Consider the following 13,329-nt stretch of genomic DNA (forward strand, 5'->3'; position numbering starts at 1 on the left):
AAAAGCGGAAAGCCGACGGGGAGGGAAGGTCGCTCAGGCTGAGAGCACACTGAGAACTCGACTTCGGATTGGTTGATGAGTGGGAGGATCGTCTCCTTACTGTGCTCAAAGGTGGGGCTTCCCTGTGTTTTTCATTTGCTGATGGGCCGAGGAGATTTGGGAATCCTTCCAGGGAAGGATATGGGTATGGAAGAGAGTGAGAAAATACTGAATAGCCATACTCAGAACACTTTTCTTTCCCTACCTCTCAGGACCTTCATTTGCCATTTATTTTGTTTTTAATTTTCAAAGGCAATGATATCTTTAAACATGCCATAACAGTTCCACCATGAAACCTCATAAATATATGGTAAGCTAGTATAGCAAATGTGAAGCTCTTCCAGAAAAACAAACGAAGAAACCACATTGTGTTACAGAGGGTTTCTCCGTAACATTCTTTTATTTAAAATAATTTTATTGAAATATGTGACTTGACAGTGCGAATGTTTGGGATTTTATTTTGTAGAATGGACTCTCCACTTCAAAGACAGTTAATAGGATCTCAAAATCTCCACAATTGAAAAGTGCTATTTACAATTTTCCCCCTTGTCCTAAAATAAAAACTAGGATTTGGTTTTGTCCTTTTAGGGCATTAGTTTAATATATTCCTACACAAATGCTTGAGAAGAGAAAAATAATGCATACAATATGGAAGTTTTACACTGCTGTGTTTGGTTGAGCAAAATAAGTTTGGAGTTACTTCTCATTTAGATCTTACAAAGTATTAGAAATCTGTTTACATTGCAATGAAATTCTGTTTCGATGAGCTGTTGGTTATTAGATATATATGAAATTTGTTGGCTTTGTTTTCCTCATCTATAAAAAGATTCTGCATTTGATCTCTAAGAACTCTCCTAACCCTGAGATTTTTTTAATGTCATTTATTGTCAACAAAATGCCCAGCACCAAAACATTAGAGTTAAGTGTTCATCTTTCTTTTTTATCTTTTATTTTTATCTAGCTTTTACAACCACACACACACACACACACACACACACAAATCAAGTGAGGCATAAGATCCTGGACCAAAGTGGCCAGAAACAAGCTAGACTGCTGCCTGAAAAAACTTCTTACGTATTTTTTTGGTATGTGCAAACTATGGCATGCAACTTGCTTGAGAAACGGTTACCATACAGAAGTCCAGCCCCAGGAAACCAGGAATGGGCAATTCAGGGAGACACTTAAAGTGGAGATAGCTCTCTTTCTGAAGGAAACTAGATGTATAGCTTGACTCTGTTGTTAACTAGTGTGACTTAAGACACGTTATTTCTGACTCTGAGTTTTCTTATTCATAAAACAAGAGTAATAATGACTACCTTGCCAAATTTTTTTGTGAAGATAGAGATTATGCATATAATGTGCTCAGCACATAATTATTCAGTGTGGCTAGTATTATGAGGGAAGTCAGAGTTCAAATAGGTGTGCAAAAGCCCTCCCAATTCTCATGACACCTCACTCGTGGATGTCAATCTGTTATTCTCTCTCCTACCCACTAAGGGCATGGAAAGAACCTTTAAACGTAATCTTTTTAAATGTCTATCAACTGTTGAAAGGATAAATTTTCATTCTTTGCTTCTTCTAGCTTCTGGTGACTATAAGCATTCCTTGACTTGTGACTACATCCCTTGAATCTTCAAGGAAGGTCAGTATCTTGAAATCTTTCTCAACTTGGTCTTCGCATTGCCTTTTCCCTCTGTATGTAGAAGTTCCTCTATCCCCCTTCTTAAAGGATACGTATAATTGCATTTAAGGCCCACACATATAATTCGGGATATCCTCCCCCTCTCAAGATCCTAATCTAATCATAGATTTTTAATGTAATAGCTGCAAAGACTTTGCCATTTAAGGTATTATCCACAAGTTCCAGGCTTTAGGACCTGATATCTTTTGGGGTCATGATTTAGTCTACTATAGAGAATAAGAGAAGGTAAAACAGTACTATCAGGGACAAGAGAAAGGAATCAAGCATGTCTGCTCAATTTTTCCTCTCAGATATATCAATCAGGTAAGTCATTTCCTAGCGAGGTATAAGTGAGAGGTGAGAGGGCGTAGCCAGAAGTGTTCTTGCATTGTGGCTTTTAAACAGTTTTTGATCATGACTCTTAATAAATGTATTTTACATTATGGCCCAGAGAACAAATACATACCTGAACACCCTTGCAAACACACACACGTGCACATACAAATACACATTGAATTTAATGTGTATTTAAATCGAATTTAATTCAAATTAATATTTTTGAGACAGTATTTATCCTTACTTCATGAGATGTGTGCTGGTCTTTCTGTTTCTTAAAAATGCTGGGAAATCCATTAAGTTCACAACCCACTAATTGGTCATAATCTGAAGTGTGGAAAGCATGCCTGTATTGTGCTAAATGCTTTATGTAAATTATTTCAATTCACTCCATGACGGTAATATTTATTTTTGTTTTGCATATGAGAATATTTTGTCAGATATACTTGTTTTCCTTTCCAGATCCCTTCTTTATCATTTTCCATTCTGCTGTGTGTCCCAGACAAGCACAGGAGATTAGGAAGTTGACCTTAAATGACTGCATCAATGTCTCTCTTGTTTTCTGAGTTGGGATTCAGTTATGTCTGTGAGCAGAAGATCAGAAGGTCATGAGTTCATGATCTTCATTTCTCTATCTTCTGGTGGTTTGTCACTGAAGGATACAGTTCCTGGTGTGTGTGTGTGTGTGTGTGTGTGTGTGTGTGTGTGTGTGTGTGTGTGTTCAGGTAATTTTCTCACTCCTTGCTCCTTCAGTCCAAGTATAGTAATGACTCCATTGGTCCTTACTACCTTGCTAGACACTGAACACTTGACAATCATTTGCTAGTTTCCCTTAATCTTGTCCACACTTTTCCAAGTAGTCTCTTTATTAAATTCTCCTCAGTTATTTCATTTGGGTAGGTCATCTGTTTCCAGCATGGATGGTGATGGTTATAAGAGGCTACTGTAATAATTCAAGTAGGAGATAATGATAGCAGTAGATGTGGAAAGAAATGGCTGGACTCCTGCTTATATTTTGAAGGAAGAGCTGATAGTATTTCCCAATGGATGAGATATGGTATGCGAGAAAAAGCAAGGATTCAAGAATGACTCCAAAGCTGTAGCTTGAGCATCTGGAAGAATAGAATTGCCACTTAATAAGACTGGAAAGACTTCAGAAGAAGAAAGCTGGAGGTGGGAAATTTTGTCATGTTAAGTTTGAAATATCAACTAGATAACTAAGGAGTGTTTTCAAGTAGGCATTTGAATATACATGTCTGGCATCAAGAGAGGTCTTGAGTCATCAATCCATAGTTGTCTTTGAGGCCATGTAATAGACAAAATCATCCATTGCATGAATGGAGAGAGAAAGAAGGGGAATGAAGGCTATGTTTGGGGATCTTCCATATCTAGAATTTGGGGAGATGAGGAAAATCAGAAAATTAGACTGAAAAGGGGTGACCAGAAACGAGGTGAGTGTGGTGTCCTAGAAGCCAAATGAAGACAGTGCTCTTTGGAGAAACTGAGTAAAATCCTGCCGATAGTCAAATAAAGGAACAACTGAGAATTGACTGCTAGAGATCGTTGGTGGTATTTATGAGAATTTCTGTTATGTAATGGGGGCAAAAGTCTGCTTGGCATGGATGCAAGAGAGGATGGGAGAAGTAAGAGTGGAGCTATGGAGTATAAAATACCTCTTTCAAGGATTTTTGCTGAAAAGGGAATTAGAGAGATAGGGTGGTGCCCAGAGGGAGCAGTATAAGCAGAGTCTTTTTTTGTTTTGTTTTTTTGTTTTGTTTTCGTACTAAGTCGGAAGAAATAAAAGCATCTTTATATGTTATAGGAATGATCTTATAGAAGGAAAATTTGACAAAATTTATTGAATTGTGTAATTTAAGAATGAGAAGAAAATGTAGAGATCATCTCTCCCCCAACCCCAACAGCTTTGTTTTATAAATTAGGAAACTGGGCCTCAGGGTGGTTGATTGACTTTTCTAAAGCCCTGACAAAGTTCAGTAATTACTCACCCTTATTGTCTACTTTCCAGATGTATATAATGTCAGGGTCATAAGATGAAAGGCTCATAGAATTGCCCTTCCCTATATTTCCTTACTACTCTTTTTAGGAATTAGCTCAAATCTGGATTATTATAGTCTAAATTCCTGACCAGCAGCCATTTAGCCCAGGGAATCTTTTGTAGGCAGCAGTTCACATAATGCTATATGTAAAACTAAATGGCACTCAATAAATATTTTCTTCCTTTCTTCATTACATCCCTTTTTATCCTCTTCCTTCCCTCTTTTTCTCCAATGATCCTGCTATGACATGACAATTTACCATTGGGAGTTCATCCTATTGTCCTCTACTTGGATATGAAATTTTGGATAAGTGATCAACAGACTTGTCTATGAAGTATTTTAAGAGATCCTTTTAGTGTTGTAACTCAAGGGTCTCCAACCCCCACGCCACTGACTGATACTGGTCTGTGGTCCATTAGGAACTGGGCCACACAGCAGGAGGTGAGTGGCAGGCAAGCAAAGCTTCATCTGTATTTGCAGCCACTCCCCAGTGCTGGCATCACTGCCTCAGCTCTACCTCAGATCATAAGGTGTTAGGTTCTGATAGGAGCACTGGTCCCTGGTGCCAAAAAGGTTGGGGACCACTGCTGTAAGTAGTAAAAGGAATACTTTAATAAGGGTGCAGAAAGGAAGGAAGAAAGGAGAGATTTAGAGCAAGACAGACTAAGGGCAGACCTGGGCAGGAATCATATGAGGACCTGGTACAGTGGGAAGCAGAGGATATGCTGGGAAACCAGAAGGGAAGACCAGGCAGACGTCTAGCTACTCTTTCCTCTAGTCAGCACCATCTGCATCTAAGTCAGGTCACACTACCCTGCCCTGTGGCTGTTATAAAATAATTTATAACTCTTTGTCCAGTGATTTTCTCTCCTTTGTCCTCAACTTGTTTCAGTTTTTTCTCACTGCTTGTGTTTTAGTCTGATTTCCTACTTTCCTTTCAATTTATAACTGTTGTCCTTATTTATTCCAGAGCATGTAAGAAGGCGACCAGTCAGGGAATTACAGTGTGTTTGACCAGAGTGACAACCACCAGGAGGTAGTATTTCTGAATAAAGGCTCTTCCCTCTTCTCAGGCTGTGAGGAAGGAAAACTGAGGCGCTCAGGATTTCAGGGGAAACTTGGAAATTAGGATAGGCTAGGTGCCTTTTCTAAATGGAGATTTCCCAACCAACCCTCCATTTCATTCTACCTTTGCATGGCTTTTTCCATTGCCTTTCTCAGTCCTTTTGTCCCCTTCCCTAGCCAGGATTCCACTAGTATACAGCAGCTTTATGCATTGAATCAATCAAGCCCTCCCTGCTGTGCTGTCAGCAAATGGAACTGACCAACAGAACAGTCTGTGTAAGTGCATCCTGTGCCTGGGCCAGACAGACAAGCACAATTATTTGATTGCTGGAGATTGCCACTAAATGAGGGTGAAATAGTGGGTCTGAGACTTGTTGGTGAATATTATTAATAATATAGTGTCATGCATTAATAACATAGTGTCATGTGAAACAAAGCTACAGTGGAGGGTCTGTCTGAAGTCTCAATTTAAATCACATTTTCAGAGAGCTGGATAGTGGAGGAGATGAGATATAATAAAGAACGGTGTCTTTAGGCACTGTTGGGGAGTTTCAGTTTGACCTAGGTTGAAGTTAAGAGAATACATATTGCTAATCATGAGTTCTTTGGTGACTATAATAAAACACGGGATTCATCCCTGGCTAATTGCCATAAAAATCTCATTATCATAGCGCTGTACTGTGAAAAATCATCTTCACTCTCACCATTAGAGTCCTTGAAGAGAAGCCATTGCAAAAACTCCATGAAATTTTTTCTGGCAACTGCGAGGTCCTCAGTTACTGCATAGTCAACTTCCTTAGCCCACCCATCACAGCCAACTCTTCCAGACTCCTCCATTTCTCCCTTCAGTCCTCATAGTCCTGCCAAATGAGATCTGTCACCATTGTTCTCCAAATGTGCTCTAAAGGCCTCTGGCCCTGGGCTTTTATTCGTCATTCTCTCCACTCTAGGTGCCCTTCTCCATTTCCATCTCTGTCCATCAGTTAAAGGCCCAGATCAAATGTGCCTTGGCTAAGCCTCCTTTGTTCATCTGGAATAGGTGTACACAAACATTTTATGTAAAGGAACCAATAGTAAAATTTTAGTCTTTGCAGGCCGTGTGTAGTCTGTATTCTTTGTTGTTTTATCAAAATGTAAAAGCTGTCCTTAGCTCTTGGACCATTCAAAAATAAGCCACAGAATGAATTTGGCTCATGGGCCATAGTTAGCCAATCCAGGATCTAAAGTGATCTCTCCATTCTCTGAACTCCTATACAATTTTGTGTTACACATGCCACTATTACATCTAGCCTTGTATAGAAATCCTTAGTATACAACTATTTTCTGTATTGGACTGATGATCATTGGGAGTAGAAGTCATGTCGCAGGTACTTTATTTACTCCTTATAACATGTGTTATAGTATCTGAACTTAGAAAGTGCTCAAAGAATATTTTTTAAGTGAATGAGTAAATTACTTACGATATCTTCTAGCAAGAGTGTAATTTATTTCCCAACTTTTTCAAGCCCTTAATTTTCTGACAGGTAGGTGGTCCACCTCTAGCCCAACCCTGCACCCCTTATTAAGGCCGTGTGCACTATAAATGCAGCTGGTAATTAGACATAGAATATTGTTTTCATTCAGCACTTATGTGAGAAAACATCAACGGACAGCAGAAACCTCAGCCCCTGTGGTGCTCGCAGTTTAGGTTGGGCAGCATGATCTTAATATGAGCTTTCCTCCTGATGTCTAAACTTCACTTTTCTATTTTTCAGATCATTGACTTAATAATAATATTTGCCCTTTAGTTTTCCACGTACAAAAATAATAAAAACGATAATAATAGAAGCTGACATTTATTGTATGCCTTAGACAGTTATAGATATCTTTTTAAATATGTACAACCACATAAGGAATTTAATGAAGCAATTAACTGCATTTAGTTATTTTGTTGTCAGTCTGGAAAAACTGGTGATCACAGCTGTCACTTAACTAGATTACAGATAAACTAGTGGACTAGAGGCAATATCTTGATCACAGCTAAATTAAGCAACATCATTTAGAATAGGCATATAGGGCTTAATAATTGGCAGTGGTTTAAAAAAATAGCTAGTAAGTGAAGAAGTAGCAATTTGATTTAAGGTCTGTTTGAATCCTAAGCCTGATCTTTATAATATAATAAGAATAATGTTGGATCGTATTTAGTTTCATTCTGAGCACAGAATTGCATTGAAATGAACAACGGTGAAGCACAAAATAAAAATAAGAAACAAAAACAACTAAACATACAATTAGTTGAAAGGAATTAAAATATTTTATGGCAGTCTCTAAAGAAAATACCAAAAGAGGAAGTAAGTTCTTAAGTCAGAAGAATTTCCTCAAGATCTTCTTGCCTTATTTTATCTTTTTAAATTTCTGCTTCACACAAAATCCATTGCCAGACAAAATTCTTAACTCTCCCAGTTCTCTCCCAATATTGTTTGCTCAGCTGTTTTCCCCCTTGTCACCATTCTTTAATCTATTTCATTCCCTTTTTCCAGTTACTCTCTACCCACTCAAGGATTTCCCATTCCTTTAAATTGTCTTTCTCTCTGCAGTACACACTATGGTAGGTCAAATTCTAAGAGGGCTCCCAATATTCTCAGCTACCGATGTGCACTCCCTGTATGGTTCTATCCCCTTGGGTAGGGGGCTGACCTGTGAATATAAGAGGGGAAGGAGAGTTATGGCCCTCCTGGTCACATTATGTAATATGGCAAAGATGCCTACATAGTCACTTCTGTGGTTATGTTACTTTATGTAAGACACCAGCATAGTAGACTAGAGTGAAATTCTCTTTCTTACTTTGAAGAAGTAAGATGTCGTGTTTTAAAAAGCCTTGTGTCTAGGACACGAGGATGGTCTCTAGGAGTTGAGAACAGCCTCTAGGAGCTGACAGCCAGTAAGAAAATGGAACTTCAGTTCTACAGCTGAGGAACTGAATTCTGCCAACAACTTCAGTGAGCTTGAAAGAGGGCCCCAGGTCTTAGATGAGGTTGCAGCCCTGGTTGACACCTTGACTTCAGTCTTGTGAGGCCCAGAGCATAGAACTCAGCTACAATGTGCCTGGGCTTATGAGCTAGTGTGATAATAAGTGGGTTTTTTTTTTTTTGGCCAATACATTTGTGGTAATTTATTGTAAAACAGTAGAAAATGAATACATGAATGTTAATTCGGTTTGTGTGATAAGGTCCTAAAATATCTGAGGAAAGAGAAAGGAGTGTATTTATTTTTCGTTCCATGCATTTATATTTTTGTATTTGTTACATCAGTGTTGTAGCAGTTCTAATCTTCCCCCTACTCCACAATGTGCAAATAATACACCTGAAGAATGTGGCATTCTTCTATCGCAATAGTGGCTTCTTATACCTATGAATCTCCAAGGATCGGGCCAAGGCTTGTGTAGTTTGTCAAAGTCCCCAAGTAACTGGGATATGCTTTGGGTTGAAAACTAATGCACCACAATATTTTAGAGACTTCTAAAATGGTCCGCTCCTCATCTCTGGCCTAGATCATGCGTTGACTTTATTTAATTTCAGTGAGCTGGAAATTTGAAGTCACTGAAAGTCAACAACCAGTGGTCTCTTCCTCTTCCTGATAAAACTCAGTGCCAGATGTTACCTAGATGGAACCCGCTCTACCTAACAATGGGATTCTTCAATCATCAGATCAGTTCTGGGCTTCCAGAAAAGTTGTTATGGCTTTGTTGGTAATTACAGGTAGTTGGTGGAGATGGGGATACCTCCAAGCATCCACAGACCCAGTGGTCTACTACTTGAGAGAGGTGCTGGGGGAGGTAGTGAAGGCATTATGGCTCCTTTCATTAAATTTTCTTAGGGGAAAAATTGTAGACTAAGGTGACATCTAACACAGCTCTGTCCAGCTGAGAGATGTATTTCTCCTTATTTTTTTCCCCTCTCTTCTGTTCTGTCAGTGTTCACATAGAGAACTACATTGATTTCTTAATGGAAACACAATTTTGCATTCCTCAACTGGATCACAATATATTTATTCCTTATATGTATTGCTGGATTCGGTTTGCTAATATTTTATTTAGGGTTTGTACCTATGTTCACTTGTGATGGCCTGAAATTTGCCTTTCTCATAATGTCATTTTCAAGTCTTGATGTCAAAGCTATGCTAGCCTCATTAAATGAATTGGGGAGGGTGGGAGGCTAGAAAAATGCCCCGCACCCCAGTGACATTCATGCCCTAATTCCTGGATTTTATTAATGTTATCTTGTTTGGGAAAAAGGTCTTTGCAGATATAATTAAGTTAAGGATCTTAATTATCCAGGTGGGCTCTAGCTGCTACCACATGTGTCCTTATAAGAGAGAGGCAGAGAGAAATTACACACGGAAGAGGAGAAGGTAATTTAAGATGGAGACAGAGATTGGAGTGGTGTGGCACAAACCAAGAATGCCAGTAGTCTTCAGAAGCTGGAATAGGCAAAGAACAAATTCTCTCCAAAAGTTCCAGTAGGAGTGTGGCCCTGCTGACACTTCGATTTGGGCCCAGTGAAACTAACGTTAAAGTGGTCTCCAGAACTGTGAGAGAATATTCTGTTGTTTTCGGCCAGTTTGTGTTATCTGGCAGCCATAGGAAACTAATATATGCAGTTTTTCTTATTTTTTTCTTCTTTATTCTCTGGAAGATTATAAAAAGTTGATATTATTCTTCCTAAAATGGTAGAATTCACTAGCAAATACTTTGAGCTATTTTCTTTTTGGGACGGTTTTAATTATAGATTTAATTCCTTTAATAGTTATAAGAATGTTGATGTTTTTCTCTTTCTCTTTAGTAAGTTATATATATGAATCATATATATATGAATCATTCCCTTTAAATTTGAAAATTTAATGTCATAAAGCTATTTAAATATCTTCTTAATATCTGTGAAGTCTATGAATTATCTATAATATCTCCATTTTCATTCTTGGTTTGGATAGCTATGCTTTCTTTTTTAATTCTTGATCAATCTCATTAGACACTTATAAATTTAAATAGTTTTATAGAGAACCCAAATGCAGCTTTAACTTCACTATTATGTTTTTGATTTCATTAATTGCTGCTCCTATTTTTACTACTTCCTTTCTTCTCTTTATTTTGTGTTACTTTGCTTTTTATATTCTAACTTCTTGATGTTTTCTTAATTTTCAGCCTTTCCTCTTTTCTAGTGTATGCATTTAAGACTGTAAATTCCCTTCTAACTACTAGGTTAGCTATATCCCAGAAAGTTTGATATGTACTATTTTTATTGTTCGATTACGAATTTTCCTAATTTCTATTGAGATTTCTTTTTCTTCAATCCATTGGTTGTGTGGAAGATAATTCATTCATCTTCAAATTTTTGGAGTTTTTAAGTTACTTTTAAAAAAAAATGACTTCTAGCTAAATTGTAGTGCAGTCAGAAAACATTCTTTATTTCGGATTTTTTGAAATTTTTGAGACTTGTTTATGGCTTAGGATATGGTTACTTTAAATATTTCATATATAGTGTTTGAAAGAGATATATATTCTGCCATTGTTTGATATATATCATTAGGTTGTTTGCTAATAATGTTCAAATCTATATCTTATTTGTTTGTTCTATTACATTCTGAGAGAAAGTATGTTAAAATCTAACACTATCATTGTGGATTTCTCTATTTCAGCTTTTAGTTTTTTTGATTTTTGCTTTATGTGTTTGAAAGCTATGCAGGCATACAGAGAAATTCAGAATCATTATACCTGCCTATTGGATTGACCTTTCATCTTTACGAAAAAAAATTTTTTTCTCTCTAATAATATTTCTTGCCTTAAAGTTTTCTTTCCTGATCTTAGTATGGTATACCAGTTTCCTTTTGGTTAGCTTTTGCATGCTCTATCTTTTCACATAATTTTACTTTCAACCCTACTTCTTTATATTTAATGTGCTCTTGTCAGCAGCATAAGCTTGAGGATTTTGTGTTTTAATAAACAACAGAAATTTATTTCTCACAGTCTGGGGGCTGGAAGTCCAGAATCAGGATGCCAGCATAATCAGATGTGAGCTCTTTTCTGGGTCTGACTTCTGGTTATGTCCTCACATCCTCAGATGGAGGAAGGGCCTAGAGATCTCTTTTATAAAAGTGCTAATCCCATTGAACTTGAGTATTTTTAAAAGCACAATCTGATAGTCTTTTGATTTATCTGTTTATTTCATTTATATTTAATATAATTAATGGTATGTTATTTGTTTTCTATTTTACTCTCCTAGTCCATGTTTTCTTTGCTTTCCTTTTTTGCTTTTTTTTAGATTAGTCTGGTGTTTTGTTTTTTAAATTCTATTTCTGCTCCTCTGTTACTTGTTGATTATATTATTTTACAATTTTTCGTAATGACTACTCTTGATAATATAGCATGAATCTTCAATTTATTAAAATCTAATAGAAAGTAGCACTTTTGCCATTTCCTAAAACTTTTTCCTTTTCTGCCTTTTGTAATTTTTGTCATGCACTTTAATTATATATGTATTTTAAACACCAAAAACTTTTTTTTATTTTATAGTCAATATTATTAAGATTTACCCAAATACTTACCATCTCTATTGTTCTTTATTATTATTTTTTTGTTTTTCTTTTCATCATTTCCATGTCTCTGTGATAATATTCCTTCCACCTAAAGAAATTTCTAGTATTTCATTTAGTACAGATCTATTGGTGTCCTACAGTTTTTATTTGCTTTATTATCCACAACCGAGTGACAAATTACCCCAAAAACTTATGGCTTAATACAGCAAACACTAATTATCTCACAATTTCTCTAGATCATGAATTAAGGAGCAACCATCATTTTGCCTCGGGCTCTCTCATGAGGCTGCAGTCAAGATATTGGCCAGAGCTGTGGTCATCTAAAGGTTTGAATGGGGCTGAAAAAATCTTTTAAGATGGCTCACTCACATGGCTGTTGAAGGGAGGCCTTAGTTTTTCACCACATGGACCTCTCCCTAAGGCTACTGGGATGTCCTCATGATCTGGCATCTGGCTTTCTCCAGATTAAGTGAAATGAGAGAATGCAAGAAAGAGACTGTAGTTAGTCTTATGTGACCTAGTTTTGGAAGTCATACACTGTTCCTTCTGTTACTTTTGCCATATTCTGTTTGTTGGAAGTGAGTTAATAAATCCAGCCCACACTCAAGGGGAGAGGAATTAGGCTCTACTTTTTGAGAGGATAAGGGTCAAATAATTTTTGGATGTATTTTAAAACCACCACACTCTGAATTCTGTTTTGTCTATTCTTTTTTATTTCTCTGCTGTATTCTTGAAGCTTTTTTCCCTGACCTATCTTTCATCTTACAAATTCCCTCTTTAGCTGAGTTTAATATACTATTAAACACATCAATTGAGGTGTATTTTTTTTTTAGTGCCTATAGCACCTGGTCTTCCTAGGTGGTCTCCCATCCAAGTACTAACCAGACTTGACCCTGCTTAGCTTCCAAAAATAGATGAGTTCGGGCACGTTCAGGGTGGCATGGCCATAGACTCAATTGAATTCTTAATTTTGGTTCTTATCTTTTTCAATTCTATAATTTCTGTTTGGCTATAAATTTTCTAGTCACTGTGTATACCTTCTAGCTCACTGACAAAATTTTTAGTCTTTTCAATAAAAAAAAGTATAGCTATTTTAAGTTCATATCTGACCAATTCAATATCTGGAGCTCTGTTTCTCTTGTTTATTGTTTATACTTCTTGTTTGTGGTGTCTTGCTTCTTCTGTGTCTGCTTATATTTGATTTTCTGATGGACAGTTTATTTGAAAAATTATTTAGAAAATTGAAAGAGGTTACCTTCTTCCAGAGGGTTTTCCCCTTCTCTTCCTCCAACTGTCTGCAAACACTAACCTTAGGAATCACATTAATCCAACTTCAGAGACTGATATTTTCTGGACCACTCAGATGACTTGAAGCTGGGATTTCATTCTGGTTCTTCCAAGGGTACAGCTTTTTGGGAATGCCAGTGCAAGGTTTACTAGAGCCCTTATCATTGGGAAACATAGACTCAATTTTATCATCCTTGCTGCATAAACCTGTCAAAAAAGCGTTCTTTAGTATTTCAGCCACCTCACCCTAAATTAGCAAATGCCATCAAGGCAAAAGAGGCCAATGTTTGGCAA

At 37.0% G+C, this 13,329-nt stretch overlaps 1 pseudogene; it reads right to left on the reverse strand.

The window, feature by feature from the left end:
• Positions 1-12,581: 12,581 nt before the first annotated feature.
• Positions 12,582-12,700, reverse strand: LOC118602744 (annotated as a pseudogene).
• Between the last annotated feature and the right edge of the window lie 629 nt (positions 12,701-13,329).

The sequence above is a fragment of the Rousettus aegyptiacus genome, unplaced genomic scaffold, assembly GCF_014176215.1.
Source record: "Rousettus aegyptiacus isolate mRouAeg1 unplaced genomic scaffold, mRouAeg1.p scaffold_m13_p_4, whole genome shotgun sequence".
NCBI classification, from domain to species: Eukaryota; Metazoa; Chordata; class Mammalia; order Chiroptera; family Pteropodidae; genus Rousettus; species Rousettus aegyptiacus.